General features: G+C 33.7%; 1 protein-coding gene across 20 annotated transcripts in view; it reads left to right on the top strand.

The window, feature by feature from the left end:
• The window catches only part of LINGO2 (leucine rich repeat and Ig domain containing 2), a 441629-nt gene that overhangs the window by 68990 nt on the left and 357198 nt on the right, over nucleotides 1-15441 (top strand). For 13 of the 20 annotated variants that reach the window (XR_006196002.1, XR_006196003.1, XR_006196001.1 and 10 more), the window contains 2 exons: nucleotides 11075-11134; nucleotides 12413-12496. The exons of 4 other annotated variants lie outside the window; for them this stretch is intronic. The gene's annotated coding sequence lies outside the window, so the exon portion shown is untranslated. The remainder of the gene's footprint in view (nucleotides 1-11074; nucleotides 11135-12412; nucleotides 12497-15441) is intronic. 3 more of the 20 variants (XM_042913614.1, XM_042913608.1, XM_042913616.1) reach the window with 1 other exon arrangement.

Here is a 15441-nt window from a genome sequence, read left to right as displayed (position 1 = left end):
TGTGAGTTTTACGTGCTGAAACTACACAAAACAAATCTTTCTTAGCCTGGGGTTTCGATTCTTCACCGGGAATCCTTGTGGGGCCTGCTGATCAGCATGCAGAACCGAGTTCCAGAGAAGTACACAGAGATCTCTAGGGATCTCACTGCATCTGTAGAGGGAGAAAGGCTCCATATGTAATTCCACAGACCCATCCTCACTTGCTCTCCTAAAGAAACCTTTTGTTACTTCAGAAGTGAAAATAGATGTATGTTTCTGCTGGTGTATAATACCTTTTGGCAGAGAATGCAGAAATGCTCAGCAGTTTACTGTAGGGGTCACATGTTATTTTGGAAAGGATAACTTTTCGGAACAACGCATGCTCATACACATAGACACAGAGAGGTACGTTTGGGATCTGAGATTGGTAATGAATCCTGGAGCGATGAGAGAAACAATAGATGAAATATCAAGACAGGCAAGTAGCATTATAGATGTGAGTGCCTAAGAGTGATATGTTTATTTTATTTTTTAATGACTTATTTTAAGTTTATTTTGTTTATTTATTTATTATTTTTTTAAATATTTATTTACTTTTGAGACAGAGAGAGACAGAGCATGAAGCGGGGAGGGTCAGAGAGAGAGGGAGACACAGAATCCGAGACAGGCCCCAGGCTCCGAGCTGTCAGCACAGAGCCCGACGCGGGGCTCGAACTCATGGACTGCGAGATCACGACCTGAGCCGAAGTCAGATGCCCAACCGACTGGGCCACCCAGGCGCCCCTATTTTGTTTATTTATTTTGAGAGAAACAAAGAGAGCGAACAGAGGAGGGGCAGAGATAAAGGGAAGCAGAATCCCAAGCAGGCTCCACACTGTCAGCGCAGAACCCAATGTGGGGCTTGAACCCACGAACTGTGAGATCATGACTTGGGCTAAAATCAAGAGTCAGATGTTTAACTGACTGAACCACCCAGGTGCCCCTAGACTGATATGTTTAAAAGACCAGTTTCCTCTGGATTAAAGTTAGAGTGGATTTCTGTTTCTATTAGAGGCAGCTTCAGAATTTCCTGGGTAGGTCTGTTGGCACCATTTATAAGCGAGAGCCCATTTCCTTCTGGACGTGAGTTAAATCATGGTGGGAACTGCCACATTCACATGGCTCCAGTTTACAGTATGAATTCAGCAATATGAAGTAGGACACTGCTCTGGCTCCAGTTGGCGTTTCATTTTCTACATGATATCATTAGATTCTATTTGGCTGCTTTTAGCTGTTTACAATATATCTTATATCGAATTTATTGTGAATGAGGAGTTGATAGATGCAAAGCTGTATCAGAAGAATTTTCAATATGAATTTATATGATAGGACAAATTTTTTTTTAAAGACTGTAAGAAACTCTTACTCTTTGAAATGCATAAGTTGTTTGCTATTTGGTCAAACAAGGAGATAAAATTTCTGTGAAGCTATATTGTAATCTGGATGTTGCAGATATTTAAAATGACAAAAAAATAGCTTGCAAGATATCGTTTTAAAAACTCATTGCACCCTCTTTGTCTTGAGCAGGAGTTTTGGCATTTCACTTTAAAAGCTACTGTTTGAAGATTGATGTATTTATGACTTGAGAGAATTTAAAAATATAATTGCATTCAGATTTCTGAAGTCTTAGAACTTCTAAAGACAAGACACAATCATTGGGCTATGTAATTTTAGAGTCATAGGTAGTATTTATGACATTTTTGTGGGCCTATGCCTTATTTGCTTTATATTTCTTTGAGTAAGAAGTTAAACTTATTTTCATATTTACCATAAAATAAAGCAAAATTAATAATAATTAGCATCAGGGCACCTGGCTTGCTTAGTCCATAGAGCATGTGACTCTTCATCTCTGAGTCATAAGTTTGAGCCCCACATTGGGCACAGAGTTTACTTTAGAAAAAAAATAGTAACAGGGGCACCTGGGTGGCTCAGTTCGTTAGGCAACCGACTTCGGCTCAGGTCATGATCTCACAGTTTGTGAGTTTAAGCCCCGCGTTGGACTCTGTACTGACAGCTCAGAGCCTGGAACCTACCTCAGATTCTGTGTCTCCCCCTCTCTCTACCCCTCCCCTGCTCACACTCTGTGTCTCTCTGTCTCTTAATAATACATAAACGTTAAAAAAAAATTAAAAAATAGTAATAACAATGAATATCACCCTGGGGCATCCTTGTATTTCCCAAATTTATTGGTGTGAGCACTATCCCCTGAAAAGAAAAAGCTTATACTATATATTTGGAAAAACACAATGATGGGTCTTAACAATTTTAATCAGAATTTTTATGATGTGAACGACCTATAATATTTCCACTTTCATGAAAGATTTCTTTTACAGGTCACAATCCCTGTTTTTTGTTTTTTTTTAAGTTTATTTATTTTGAGATAGAGAGCAAGCAGGGGAGGGGCAGAGATAGAGAGAAAGAGGGAGAAAGAGAATCCCAAGCAGGCTCCACACTGTCATTGTAGAGCCCAGTGTGGGACTTGAATTCACAAACCGTAAGATCGTGACCTGAACCAAAATCTAATGATAGTTGCTTAACCCACTGAGCCACCCAGGCACCTCACAATCCCTGCTTATATTCACTGTACCTATAATCCTATGATTTATTTATTTACTTAGAGCCTTGCAAAGTAATTAGGCTTTCAAGAATAACCTATTCCACTTTGTTGAGGATCAGTGTCATACCTTACATACAAACCTTTTAGTCAATATTTTCATAAATGATAATGCTTAGCTACCTCAAGAGAGGAACAACATAAAGTGGAAACATCCTTGAGCTGGGCAGGAGACTTCACACTTGTCAGTAGTTAACACACAGCACTCTGGGCGTTTGTAATCACTGGGTCAGTATCTGTCTTGCCACTTGAGAGGTTCTCAACCTTGAATGCTCATTGGAATGATTTCATATCTTCAACAAAACAATACTGATGCCTGGGTGGTACTCTACAAATTCTTATTTAGTTAATCCTAGAGTGGGGTCTGGAGATAAAGATTTTTAAAATCCAGTAACCTAGAATACTCTAACATGACCCAGGAAAACCATGCACTTGACTGCAAGGTTAGTGACAGGAGGACCTTCTCTTCCATGAATAACTCAATGTCTGGTACAGAGTAGAGTCTAAATATTGAACGATGGATGGATGGATGGATGAATGAATAGATGGATGGATGGGTGGGTGGGTGGTTTGGGGCAACTTAACTTATCTTTGTGAATCTTGGGTATATAGATCTTTTAGTATGTATATCAAATAGGTTGACCTAAAAATCTCTTCCTTTCACTCAGGTGAATTATCTGAGAGACTATAGTAAGGTGCCTATCTAGTCATTATCTTCCAATTTAAAAGGATCTTAAAGGTTGCAACTGGGATTCTCAATGTATACAAAAAAGCCTGTAATAAGTTTAATAGGTTTTGCTAAATTAAATTATGTATTTTATCAACTCCCCTGTAAGAACTTTTATTTTTTATTCTTTTAAATGAACCATGGATTAACATGGTATATCCTAAAATACCTGTTTTTTCCTTGGAAAACAACATGAAGTTTATATTTTTCATCTGTAAAAATTATTCTTTTAGTTTCTGATAAATCCAGAAATCTGTGGAAGATGCCTTCAGCTGTCCAAAATACTCAGTGATTTGTTTTAAGAAACATTCATTTTAACTAATCCTTCTCCATTGTCACCATTGAGCAGTTGGCAGTCTTAAGAGTCACAGAAACATTCAAACTTTATATTTAATGAGCCCTGTTTGGAAATTCATGTGTATGGTCCACATTAGTGATTATATTATAACAATGAAAGTCAAAAGAGTTTGCTTTGCTGAAAGAGTATTGGACAAAGCTCAGTTTTAAGTTCATTGCAACGTGGGGTTTCATTCAAGTCTTGTTTCCTTTTGAAAGTCATCCTTCAAAATGCCTCAATTTTGTGATGGAATTTCGGAGGAATTAAACATGATCAGGTTCAGTTGTAATTATTACTCGATCTAACCCTCATAGTTTGAAACCAGGCTGCTGGGGCTACCCTATAGTTGAATATGTCCTATTACTAGGTTGATGTGTACTAGTTTATGATATGGGCTAGACATTTCCAATCTTTCTAGGTTCATGATGCATCCTCCGCATAGTGTCTTAGTAATAGGCCAAATGAGATCTTTAACAATTCCATTTACCAAATAGTTAGGCTCAAATAACTTTCTAAGTATTTATGTCCCAACAACTTGATAGCTAGTTGAAAAAATAACACACATAAATTAAATTAAAAGAAAAAATATTTAATTTCATTCTTAAATAACCACACTTACTAAGCAGATGTTTGTACTTGTTAGACACTACAGTTTCTCTAAAATCTTAGAATCAGATTGAATGCTGTAACCCTTATCTCCTGCTCCAAATTGATTCTCAACTGATACTTGCTTTTTTATCATATCAATCATTAAAAACCCAGCTTCACAAAGATAGGACATCATCAAAAGGAATGAAACAAAGTTTAATGTTGAGATTGTGAACTACCACCAGCTAATAGTTTGTACAGTATTTTATATTTGTCTATTAATACTTTATTTCCCTTGAAATTTTAAAATAATTATGGCACTTTTATAAGTTTACTGTAATGCCCTGGGTTGCTTCCATGGAAAGTGGCAAGTTTGGGAACAGTGGAGCTAAACTGTTTTTATTTTCTTTTTTTAGAAAACTAGTTTCTCAGTTAGCCATACTTTATTCTGGAGCTAACTATGCCAAATGTTGGGCAATGCGATCTAAGGCAATATGGATTGCAAACTTAATTTGCTAAATCCTTGAGTTTTTATTAGCTGAAATCATTAAAATAGTATCTTCCTTTTTGAGAACAGATATTGGTGCCACTTACTCATTTATAGATTTTTTAATTAAATGGCTCTTTTTCCTACCCTGAGAATAAAGCTCAAACAAATTTCAAGCCAACAAATTTCATTGAATGCAAAAAAGCAAAGAAGAAAGAATAAAAATAATCTCTAATCCCACCATTTGGGAATAAATAGCATCAATATTTGTATGTATTTATATCCAGACACTTTTTTTTTCTTAATTATAGATGAATAGACAGGTACATTTTTATTAACATTTTATAAAAATAGTTTTATACCATTTTATAGTCTATTGTACTTTATTCACTTAGTCATATAAACCATATATGTTGGATATGTTTCCAAGTATGTATATGTGAATGTGTGTAGACATATATATGTATATGTAGGGATATATATGTAATGTGTATATGTATGTTTATATCCAATATACATAATATACATATTAATATACATATATATCCAATATGCATATATATATATTCATCCTAATCTATATATTCATACACATAGATATATTTAGACATAGATGTGTGCATGCGTACGTATATATACACATTAAAAACTTTCATGGCTACATGGTGTTCCACTTTTTGGTTGTATGTTGTACATTTTATTTAACCAATTTCAGTTGGTGGATATTTGGGTTATTTTGAGTTTTTCCTATTGCATACACTGTGTAATAAAAAGTGATAATCAGGCAGTTGTCTGATTATTTTCTTGGGAAGCATTCCTAAAGTCAAATTACCTTAAAGGATACATATATTAGAAAACTCTTTATATATTGCTAATTTTCTCTCAGAAAAGTTGTATAAATTTGGTTAGAAGGTGGCCCCAATAATATTTATTAATAATTCACTTTCTCCTCACTTGTTTGAATTATTACTTTTACTATATAATGAATTGTTAATGGCCATTGAGTTCAGTCTCTAAATTTTGTATTCTTTTCCATGAATCTCTGTCTGTAGTGGCTTCATTGCATAGTTATTTAATTATATTTCTTTATGCCTGATTTCAGTATACAATAATGTAGTTCCAAATACTCCTCCAACATATTTCATTGATATGTCCTAGACTAATCTTATCTATTGCTGTGTATTTGATTTGTATAGATACCTTCCTTATCACCTTCACCCCTCATTAAAATGCCTTTAGGATTTTAGTTGCAATTGAATACCATTTATGGGTTAATTTTGGAAGAGATATCTGTACAATATTGTTGTTTTATAGAGTTATAGTTTCTGTCTACTTATTTCCTTTGATATTCCTTATGCATTTAAAAATTTTATTTATCCTATGTATTTCTTAAGCTTAATGGAATTTTTTATATTTTTGTTTTTATTATCAATATAATTTTCCAAATATATTTTCTTAAGAATATGTATTTGGTTATAATTTATATGGACAAAATTGTTTGAAAAAATTCACACAAGTTATCTTGCTAAACTTATGTTTCATTATTTGTGTCTTTTGTTTACTCTTATAATGCATGCAAAAGAATAAAACTAATACTAATACAACTGATTTCTTATCTTAATTTGGAATATATCTGGTGTTTTATCATTAAAAAATTTTTCCAGGTAGTTTCATATAAATACTTTTTCAATTTAATTAAAGTTTCTTCTATATTGTTATTAATGTTTTTATATGTTATTATTTTTATGAAAAAATATTATGAAAGAGCCTTTTCAAGTGTTTTAGGAATATCAATACAGATCATATTTTCTCCTTTGCCTTTTTAATATGAAGAGTTACTAATGTAACAGATATGTAAAGAGGAACTGTCTTTACATTACTAGGATTAATCCTTTTATTTAATGTGTTATTCTTTTAATATAATCCTGGAATGTACTCATTAATTTTCAATTAAGACTTTTTGCATATATAATCCTAGTGAGAGTAGTCTTTTCTTCCCTTTGTGTTTTCTCATGGTCAGATTTTAGGGTTTTTATATTACCTTTTTAAAGCGAATTAGGAAAGTCTATATCACCTTATGTTAGTGCAAGAATCAGCATATTATGATGCTCAGTCTACCACCTGCCCAGCACCTGTTTTTATAAATAAAGCTGTATTGAAACACAGTCATGCCCACTGGAGTACATGCTGTCTGTGTCTGCTTTCATCCTATGGCTGCAGAGTTGAGTAATTGCAAGAGACTTGATGATTCTCAAAGCCACTATATTTTTATTGTCTGACCTTTTACAGAAAAAGTATTCTCCCTCTGCTCTAAGATAAAGTTGCCTAGGACTTCTCCATCCTTCGAAAGTTTTACAGAATTCGTCTGAAAAATTAACTGGACCTTTACCAGTTATCCTCTTAGGAGAGGATAGATTTTTGAATAATCTTTCTTTTTTTGTAATGCTTATTTCATTAGTGTTTTAACTGAAACTTCCTGATATTTTATGATTTAAATTGTTCATGACCAACATAATTTTCCAGGTTTTGATATTAATTAGTAAATATTGAATGTTTTCTTATATAGTTTCAAATTTTCTATTTTTATATTTTGCTTCTTCCTTTTTGAATAAGTGTTTAAATAGCCTGTTTTTATTCTTTTTTTAATGTTTTTTTATTTATTTTTGAGAGAGAGACAGAGTGAGTGGGAGAGGGACAGAGAGAGAGAGGGAGACACAAAATCTGAAGCAGGCTCCAGGCTCTGAGCTGTCAGCACAGAGCCTAACGCGGGGCTCAAACTCAAGCCATGAGATCATGACCTGAGCTGAAGTCAGATGTTCAACCGACTGAGCCACCCAGGCACCCCAGACTGTTTTTTATTCTTTATCAGTATTATGAAGTTGTCTATTTTGTAGTTCTCTTAAGGAACCAATTATTGGTATTTATCAAGACTACCTTTGTCTATTGTATCTGATTTAATTTATTTGTATAATTATTATCTTTGTTAATTCCTTCTTCCATACAATTTTTGTAATTTATTTTTTTATGAATTTACATCCAAGTTAGTTAGCATTATAGTGCAACAATGATTTCAGGAGTAGATTCCTTAATGCCACTTACCCATTTAGCCCATCCCCCCTCCCACAACCCCTCCAGTAACAAACTCTGTTCTCCCCTGTTTTGTATCTTAAAGTCCTCATATGAGTGAAGTCGTATGATAGTTGTCTTTCTCTGACTAATTTCCCTTAGCAAAATACCCTCTAGTTCCATCCATGTAGTTGCAAATGGCAAGATTTCATTCTTTTTGATTGCCAAATAATACTCCATTGTATATATATATATGTACCATATCTTCTTTATCCATTCATCCATCGATGGACATTTGGGCTTTTTCCATACTTTGGCTATTGTGGATAGTGCTGCTATAAACATGGGGGTGCATGTGTCCCTTTGAAACAGCATACCTATATACCTTGGATAAATACCTAGTAGTTCAGTTGCTGGGTTGTAGGGTAGTTCTATTTTTAATTTTTTTGAGGAACCTCCATACTGTTTTCCAGAGTAGCTGCACAAGTTTGCATATATTGTAAAGTATTTAATTGTCATTTTTAAATTTCTTAATTATAACAAATACTTAATTGAGGTATTAAAATTTTTCTCATTTAAATATAAATGCATTCAGAGACACCTGGATAGCTCAATTGGTTAAGCAGCCAACTCTTGATTTTTGGCAAAGGTCATGAGCTCAGTGTTGTGGGATCCAGCCCCACATGGGCTCTGCACCAGGCATGGAACCTGCTTAGGATTCTCTCTCTCCCTCTCCCTCTGCCTCCCTGCTTCACCTCTCACTCACTCATGTGCACACACTCTCTATAAATAAATAAATAAGTAAAATACATTTAAGGTTATATGTTTTTTCTTTGAGTACCATTTTGACAAAATACCATTTTAATTTTGGTTGATTTTTTTTTAAAGAATACTAATTTTTATTTTGATATAATCATCCAGATGAGAATTAATTAATAATTTTAAAATATTACCAATAATTTGTTATTTTTTACTATTAATATTAATGGTAAATTTTATTTAATAGAATGATTTTTGACACCTAATGTAATTATTTTCCAAATATGCTATTTATGTATGGAAAAAAAGTATATGATCATTATTTATGCAGTTCAGTTTCAATATATAGTACTGAATCAAGATGCTGTTTTTCCCTATTTATGTTTTGAATAATTGATCTGTTTGACTTAGAACAGTATGTTAATCCCCCCAAAATTTTTAATTTTGTGTTTTTCTAAATAGCTTCTAAATAGCTTTTAATTTTTGTATATGTTCTTCTAAATAGCTTTAATTTTTTTATATGTTCCTGCCATGTGCATAAAGGTCCATGTTTAGATCTGAATTCTGGTTTATAGGTTTTAACAGTAGACTATAAAAATCTTAGTTGTGAGTTTTGTTTTCTGATATTAATATTTTTACTTTGCATTTGCCTAATAAATACTTTTCCACAAATTTCTTGTTATCCTTTTCAAGATATTATTTTATTTTAGGTATGATTCCAGTTAATATCAAATAGGTAAAATTTTCTTTTGATCATAAACTAAACTCATTTGTCTTTTAAAAGGAAAGTTTAAACCAGTCACCTATATTGTGATAATTGATGTTTTGATCTCCTTCCTCTTGTCTTACTTTATCTTATCTGTTGTTATGACTTCTTAGGATTTTTTTTGTATCCTAACCTTTTCTGTATGGTCAAGTGTTCTCATCTTCCATGGCCTGCAACTAGTTTCCTCCCACAGGAGGATAGGAGAGATTTCACATTCTAATAACCTTCTATATACCCTTAACTGTGGGAGATTTAAATATATATTTGCATATCTTTACCAATTTCAAGAATGAAACTGTATGAATGGATTCTTCTTTGGGTAAGATAAATACTTTGGCAAGTCAGTACATTCTCATCTTCAATGTTTTGTGGAAATAATCTGAAAGTATTGCTTTGTTTTTTTTTACATTAGATAGCTACTTCAGGGATTATGTCTTCATATGTATTTTCAGATCAAACCCTAGATTAACACTTGAGTGTATAGGCTTCATGGATTTAACTGATATTTATTACTTTCCATGTACCATGTTGTAAGAATTTTTAAAAATTTTTTTAATGTTCATTAATTTTTGAGAGAGAGACACAGTGCAAGCAGGGGAGGGGCAGGCAGAGAGGGAGACAGAGGATCCAGACCAGGCTCCAGGCTCCTAGCTGCCAGCACAGAGCCTGACCGAGGTGGGGCTCAAACCCACAAACAGTGAGTTCACAACCTGAGTCGAAATCCAACGCTCAACCAACTGAGCCATCCAGGTGCCCCCATGTTGTAAGATTTTAGTTACCATTGTTTTCCCATCATTCTACATATTTTCCCTTTCTTGACTCTTGACCCTTTGCTCTCACTGACTGATTGGAATACCTTTTCAGATGGATGTTATTTATTATTTCATCAGAAGGACACAAAAATTGTACTTGGTCTGTATACACATATACATACAAAATATATATAGAGAGTAATATATATATATAATATATAATATGTAATATGTAATATATATAATATATAATATGTAATATGTAATATGTAATATATATAATATAATATGTAATATGTAATATATGTATATATAATATATAATATGTAATATATGTATATATATATTTTTTTTTCCCCCCTCTCTGGGTGCCTATAGGTTTTGTTTTTTTTTTTTTTTCCTATATGCTTTGAATTTGGAACTTCACCATATGCAGGTAAAGGTCTTTTTGCATTGATTTTTACCAGGTTCTTCATGACCTTTTAACTTTTTCCCTAATTCAGAGATAGTGTTCCCATATTTTACTTTTATGTTCCATGTATATTGGAGCTCTTGATATAGTTTCCATGTATATGATTGTATTTTCTCATAATTTCTATCTCTTAATCTAGCTTCCAAGTTTTTGCTTTCTGTTGATCCTTGATCTCATATCCTAATTCACTAATTATATACTTTGGAAACTACAAATCTGTCAGTAACTAGTACTGTGGTCTCTTTGTAAATATATGGAACATGCTTTCACTGCTATCACTGTTTTTAGGGTTCTCCTAGTTAGTCATAGCTTGTTATTGACTGTGTTTTTCTACTTTTAGGTTTTACTATTTAGAGTGTTTATAAAGTTCTCTCCTGCTTTATAATACCTCTGTTTCACTGGGCAACATTTCTTCTTAGTGCTCATATGATCTCTTTCTTTTGAACTATTGAGACTTTTCATTTTCTCTGTTTATTTTTCTGTCTTAGCCTTTTAGAAGAGATCTAAGTTGTTCTTCAGCTATGAAGTGGAATCTGTGAAGAATTAAGGTCACTGTTTCTGTCATTTTGTTGTTATTGTTACAAATAAATGTAGACACTTAATGTTGCAAACTTTCCTTGACAAGCCAAGGGGATAGTAATTTACAGAGCTAGGGACAGGGCTACAGGCAGGGAGAACACATTAGTGGATACAGGTGAATCAGTTTTGTTCTGGAAAGTTTTCCTTTGAAATTTTGATAAATGTGAAATTTTCATCCTTGGTTGCCATAAGAACAATTGAACCAGAAATGCTTACTCCTCCCTCCTTGATGCCCGACGGAGACATTTCATTTATAATGTTTCCTGGTTCGCTTACCAGCCAATTCTTACAACCTGTAGACTGAGTGGGTTGTGAACATGTCTGATTCCCAGCCCCCACAGATAAGGACAGCTTTGTGAAACTCTGTGTGTATTTTACAGAACCAGTGGGAAGCTACCACCATTTGTTTCTGACTTACACCATTTCTTAGCTAAGGCCTTAAGGATTAAGGTCTGTAAGTAAGATCCTTAACCAGTTTTCAGAAAGAATATGGACTTTTTTCTATTATGTTGATTAAGTCATTATAATGAGAAACTCAACAGTATTTAAGATGCCCTAAATCTGAAAGTTGAATTGAAATTCTTATGTCAGTCCCAAGTGCTTTTATCACCATGCTTATAAATAGGTTACCTATACAGGCCAAGTTGTGCTCAGCTTTGTTAATTTGCCAGAACTCTCCAAACTTTTACCTCAACCTTCTTCTCAATCCTACTTATTGTACTATTTCCATTACAAAATAAGCAGGGCCAGAGCCCTTCAGACCAAGAAATGGAAGAGATGTGCAATTGTGTGTGTGTGCGTGTGTATGCGTGTGTGTGTTCTATCAATAGTATTTGCTGTTGGCAATTTATTTAGACAATAGGCAAAATAAAAATTTAACTGGTAATTATCTCATTATAAACCTTCATTCCATGGCTTACTCTGACTATCCTGAATGATATTCTGGATTTCCAATCAGATAATCCTTATCTGTTTGACATCATGCTTAACTGTGTCCTAAGTTTTCTGTGAGAAACACTGATGAAAGATGATTGTCATATGGTTTGTAAAGTGACCATATGGAAATTCTGTGTTATGATTAGAGCAGATCTTTAAGTCCATTTTGCAATCCCTTGGAAATCATTGTCCATCCAGCAGAAGCTTTTTGCTGCCATCAAAAATCTCCTAATAAAACCCCTTACCTAAAACAAATGGAAAACTTTGATCATCAGGAGCACCGAGACCAATTCTAGCTGTTTTGTCTGTAGGTTTCGTTTAAATGAATAGAAACGGCTCACTCACTGAGGGTCATTTTTCTGGCCATCCCATTTCCTAAAGGAGAAAAAAAAAAGGTATGTTTTAACCTTGTAGAGTCTTTTGCAAACAATATTTAATTATTTTTAAACTACATTTGTGAGTTTTTTTTATTCACACAACCTCGTCTAGGATGTGCTTTAATTAGTAACATTTCTCTCCACATATATGGTGCTTATCTGAGGTTATTTTCTGATGGAAAAACCTCTTTGATATTCCAGAATTGAACTCTTAACATTTTACATGAGAAGTCAAGCAGCGGGGGAGGACGGATATTCACCAAAGGCCTAAAGCTTAAAAAGCAGCCAGGAAGAGACCTGACAGCAGGTTTTAGGTCCCAGCAGCACCGAATGGTGGTGCATTGCTGGGGCCAGAATTGCACATGTCTGGTCAGGATGGGCATGGGAGGTTGTGGGGATGAAGTTTCTGAGGTCGCTAAACTGGCCATGTAGCATTTGAGACACCTTTCAGTGGAAATATTTATTTGACAATGGCAATATAAACATAAAAAATAAAAGACAAGCAAAGATATGGATTCAAAGACAAGGTTAAACAACACCAGAGAAGGAGAGCACAGACAGACAACTACAGAGAGCCATCATTTTTGTTGCAGATTTTGCTTTGTACTTCCTTGAAGTCCAGAAACGGGAGACTAGTCATTTCTAGTGTCAGCATTTTTCAGAGAGAAGGGTGTTAACATACAATATCTCAGAAGAAGGAGAGTCTTTCCTGACCATCAGTTTTAGAAAAACAATTTTCTTTCCTTTTGGGGGAGTTGGAAATATGTCATACAGGAGGCTTGTACTTCCGGCAACTTGTTTACTTACTCTCCCCCATGATGAAGACAGGTTGGTAATGTGTGATTCGTCACAGTGAGGATCTGAGGTTGGAAGAAACTTAGACATATTATTCCATTGTGGGTATATGGGCAAGTTCTACCATTTACAATAATGGGATACTAAGGTTAACTTGTTTCTGTGAACATTATGGTAGACTGGTAAAAGCTAAGGATTCGTAGTTTGGAAACCAGTCCTGGGATATTTGCCCACTAAGTGTGAGACTTAAGGGAAGCAACACAAACTATAAAATACACATGATGATGAATTATGATTGAATTTTGGAAAAGATAATGTGAAGTAGAAAGCGTTATACACCTTATAATTATGATCCTTTTAGGGATAGACTATTCTTTTCAGGAAGCAGCAATTACTCTACAATTCCTGTCTTTTCTGAATATATTTATTACAAACATCATCTTTTGGTTTGGTTGTATTTTTCTCCAGTTGTTTTGTTAACTTCTTTCCATGGAGAAATGAGTCCTCATCACTATGAAATGGGTCTTTTCTTGGCTAGTTTTCAGTCTGCACTGTGTTTTAGATGTCACCGTTACAGAGTTGTGTTTCACAAAATAATATCACAACAATAAAGAGTTGATTTAAGTGAGTCTAAGTAACAAAATATAGCAGTAACACATGACTGAAATGACTAGTAATGTATTTAGTAATAAAATGAGACTGAACAAATAAGTAATATATGAGATAGAACTAAATCTCTATCCACAGTCTGTTATTAGAATGTCAAAACACCTTTTTCTAGTTACCTCTGTTGTCAGCATATTTTTTAAAAAACAGAGTTACAACTTTTAGATTTCTTATATGTGATAGAGACAGATTTTTAAATGGCCCAGGTATATATATTATTTTCACTGAAGATTTGTCTCAGCTGAAAACTTCTTTTATATCTACTTATGTAAACTTTGTTCATTACACAACTAGATAACAGTATGTAATGAGAAATTAGTCCTTACTGTCCTTAGTTTTTTGTTTCATGATGTATTTTCCTTTAAGGACTCATTAGGTTGTTTTATTGCTATGCATAATATTTGCCCTTTAAAGAGAATGGGAAAAGGTTGCATTGTGCTCTTGAACTTATTGCTAGATTTTCTAAGAAAATAATGGCATGAAGGAATGATTCTGTTACTAAAATATCCTTGTGATTACTTCATTTATTACTGTGCTGAGTGACCTAATAACAATTTTTTCTATTAAAACCTTCTCACTATTATACATATTTTCTGTAATGAACATCAGAAACCCATGCCTCTTCTTCATGCTCTGAAGACAGGTTGTTTATTCTTTAGAGTATTTTTTTTCTTTAAATTGTTTTGCACCGTTTAGAAATTAGCCAAACTCTTCCCAGTTACATCCACTACTTGAGTTTAAATAAGCCAATAGAGGGAAGCTCTTTACTAGGTCACTTTTGTTCAGAAAGTTTGTCAAGAATATGGCAAAAGAAAAAAAAGATGTCTCTTGCTTATAGATACCTTCTTTCCTCTTATAGAATTCCAAAATAAGCATTGTTCTATTTCTTTTGGTGTGATATATGTTAGAATAATACTGTTATGACTTCAGATCAATTTTAGTATATTTATAAATGCTTTATACTTCATTCAGAGGGTGTATGATGCATTTTTCAAGTACTGTGCATTTCATAAAGAGTTATGTCCTGCTGAGCTATTTCCTGTTTTAGTAAGATAACATTAGCTACTACTGAGGACTTATGTTTTTAATGTTTATTCATTTTTATTTATTTATTATTTTTTAATATGAAATTTATTGTCAAATTGGTTTCCATACAACACCCAGTGCTCATCCCAACAGGTGCCCTCCTCAATACCCATCACCCACTCTCCCCTCCACTGCTAGGAATTTACCCGAGGGATACAGGGATGCTGATGCATAGGGGCACTTGTACCCCCAATGTTTATAGCAGCACTTTCAACAACAGCCAAATTATGGAAAGAGCCTAAATGTCTATCAACTGATGAATGGATAAAGAAATTGTGGTTTATATACACAATGGAATACTACATGGCAATGAGAAAGAATGAAATATGGCCTTTTGTAACAACATGGATGGAACTGGAGAGTATTATGCTAAGTGAAATAAGTCATAAAGAGAAAGACAGATACCATACGTTTTC

This window comes from Panthera leo, chromosome D4 (genome assembly GCF_018350215.1).
Source record: "Panthera leo isolate Ple1 chromosome D4, P.leo_Ple1_pat1.1, whole genome shotgun sequence".
Classification (NCBI taxonomy): Eukaryota; Metazoa; Chordata; class Mammalia; order Carnivora; family Felidae; genus Panthera; species Panthera leo.
This window is presented reverse-complemented; position numbering and strand designations above follow the sequence as displayed.